Below are 3,237 nucleotides of genomic sequence, written 5' to 3'. Positions count from 1 at the left end.
CTTATAATCTGATTTACTGAAACTTGCTTTACCAACCCTGAGAAGGGAGAGTGAAATGCAGTTGTGGAAATGTGAGAAAGCTCCATCAGCTGCATTCAAAACTTCCATGCAGGTTGTATGGTACTACCTCTCTTCTTACCCTGATATTTCAGCCACACAGAAGGTAACTCATGTACTTAAATGTACGAAATGTACAGAAATCCTGCCGTGCCTAAGGTTCTGCACTGCTATTATTCCCAGGCTTGTGTTCTTAAGCTGAATGTGAGGTCAAGACCCTCCACAATAAGTACAACCATGTCAATGAGAACAGATAAATAGATTCAGAATTCCCATGTTACATTAGGTTTATGTTCATCTCGTAACTCCCTGTGTTTATTTTTCAGATCTCTGCCTCTTCTGGAAAGGCCTTTCAAAAGGGTTCCTTTTGAACCATCAAGGAAGATGCTGTCAACTCTTACTCTTCCAACAAACCAGACTAAACACCACATTGCCACAGACATGAATTTCATAACTAGGGCTGCTTTGGATATCTGTGCCATCTGTTATTTACCAACAGCACCTCAAGCTGAAAACAGCTTGGTAACCTGGATCTGCCTGACAATTACCTCTTTGCCATAAGATATGCTGGGCCTGTAATGCACACCTAAGTGGAAATTTAGAATGCAGAAAGCCAGCTGTGCACCCTGAGCACTGCAGGGAGGGCTGGAACACTGCACATGCACTTTGGCAATGCATGAGCTTCCTTAACCTCACTTGGTCAAACCTGCACCAGCCCTAGGCCACACAATCTGCACACAAAATCTGCAGGTGTTATCCCAGATTTCATGTTACAGCCCCCTGAGCCCCCAGGGACTGGAATGATTTAACCTGCTCAGCCTCTGCACCAAACTGGAATAATCCCAGAGGGCTGACAGATCACTCACAACACTGATGCCCAACTTGGCCTTGTCTTTGTGTTCAAACATTTGTGCAATTTCATCCCAACAAATCTGGAGGATTATAATACTATGCCATTGCAAAATGTAATTTATTCACAAAACTAGGTTCAGGAACTAAAGGTTCAGGTTCAATCAAAGCTTATCAACAAAGCGAGCTGCTCTCAGAGGGCTAGGTATGAGCAGCACTTGCAGTTTGTCATGTCACACTGTTTAAATAATACAAGTTCATTTTTCATTTTATTTTCCCTTTACTAGTTCATACAGGCAGACATTTGTTTATTTCTCTCTGAAAGTCTTTTCTTAGTGAGAGATAAGTAACTTGGGTAGAGGAAAGGTTATATATTCAAACATGGTGTCAAGGTTGTTGCTAAACTGATGAGTCTCAGCTGTGGATCCTCCCAAAAAAGAAATGGTCAGACGTGTATTTCTCTTTAAAATTGGATTTACCAAGAAGTTGCAATAAGGAGTCATTAACTTCATTAGTAGCAGGTAACTGCTGCAGAACTTTTCCTTATACTACAAAGCAGCACCAGAAATATTAATCTCTTACAAATGTTGTTAAGTACAAATTTGAAGAGGAGATTTGTCACAGAATAAAGGGAATTATGACCAGCCTGTTTAGTTTTTACATGGGTGAATAAATTATTATCACACAGTATTCCGACTGCTGTGCATTAACAGTCTGGTCCACCTGGGCTCATAATATAAAATAAATCAGGTTTTTGCCATCAATGTGCACATTTTTTGCACCACACATTACATTAAGCTTTGCTCCAGACTGCCTTTATTATGTAACAAGACTGGCTGTTAGAAAACACCTGTCTCATCGATGGACTTGTAAATAGATGTTCCTGTCTATCAGGGCTCCAACACAGGGTATTTTAAATACTTGCAGTCACCTGTGGGTCACATCACAGAGCCACAGCAAGAGAAAAGCCCCGAAAGTGCTTAACCAAAACCCAGAGAGACCATGCATTTCTGCAAATTTCTTGCTCTTAATTAAAAGCCAGCAGGTGTTGCAAAGCTCTTCACAGCCAGAAGAGCTATGAACCACATGATTTGCATCACAAGCTTGAGGCTTTTATTCCACCCAAGCTGCTGCATCTCTGCTCAAAAGGAGCTGTAAAAAGTGCCCCAGTACCCTCCCCCACTGCTGCTCCATCAGCTCCCAGGGCACAGAAATGGCACTGGCCAACATTCACCTCTCCAGCAGCCCAGGGCACCCCTCCCCACAGATTCCGCTCCAGGCAGGACAGCGGATTCCGGGCTTCTGGTCCTTTGTTTTTTCAACAAACACAAAAAACCCGCTTCTTCAAAGGCATCCAGGCAGGCTTCAGCTCCAAGAAGGGGCTCTCCCAAGGAGGAGCTGTCAGAGAAGCACGTGGATGTCACTTTTTGTATAATAACCTGAGCGTCAGCCATAGCCTTGGCGACATCCCCAGTCTCAAGCCCCCTTCTTCCAGCTTATCTTTACACCTCCCTCTCCTCCCAGGACTCCAGACTCCCCCAGCCACTAACACTACAAATGATTGACCACAAGTTTCCTACCGGTCTTCTGAGGAAGGAAAACCAGGCCAGAACCCAAACCCTTATACATGCACACCACTCTCTCCCTCTCCACATCACCCTCCAGAGTGGCTTCTGCCCAAAATTATTTGTTTTGGTACTTGAGTTTTATTCCCTGCCAGTGCACCTCCAGAAACAAGCTGTCCCTCCCAAGTCCCTGCTCATTTTTAAATGTGTGAAGTTCTTTTGGCAAGACAACCACCTCAGTTTTTCACCTCCAGCTTCTTATCTGCTGGCAGCTCCCTGTCAATTCTTTACAAATACAAGAAGTATTCAGATTGATTGTATTTTGATATGGAATTCTCTTTGTTCAGTAACATGCCCAAACGTGAATAAATGTCAAGGAAAAGAACTGTTTCATGTAATAATTATAGAAAATTCTCTTCCCTTAAAATCCTGTTATTTTCACAAAGACAGAGATTGTTTGGATCAAGGAAGGGAGGTCAGGTTCAGATCCTGGGGAGAGTGGTGTATAATGATAATAACACTTAGGATTTTTGCAGCATTCCTTATCCAGAGATCTGAGCCCCGTCTCCAGTACATTACAACAGCAGGATATGTTATCTTATGCAAACTCCTTCCTAAATTTCACAATAGCTGTAACAAGCAGGAATCATTAAATTAGTGTGCCTGAAAAACAGCCACAGAGTTCCTTCTTCACTTTGTTTTTATCTAAATAAAGTGAAATATGGTCAGACCTGAGGCATTTGTCCTCTTCATTGTTTACCAAGTA

This window comes from Corvus brachyrhynchos, unplaced genomic scaffold, assembly GCF_000691975.1.
Source record: "Corvus brachyrhynchos isolate BGI_N302 unplaced genomic scaffold, ASM69197v1 scaffold10, whole genome shotgun sequence".
Taxonomy (NCBI): Eukaryota; Metazoa; Chordata; class Aves; order Passeriformes; family Corvidae; genus Corvus; species Corvus brachyrhynchos.
The sequence above is the reverse complement of the archived record's forward strand: the minus strand, read 5'-3'. Positions refer to the sequence as shown.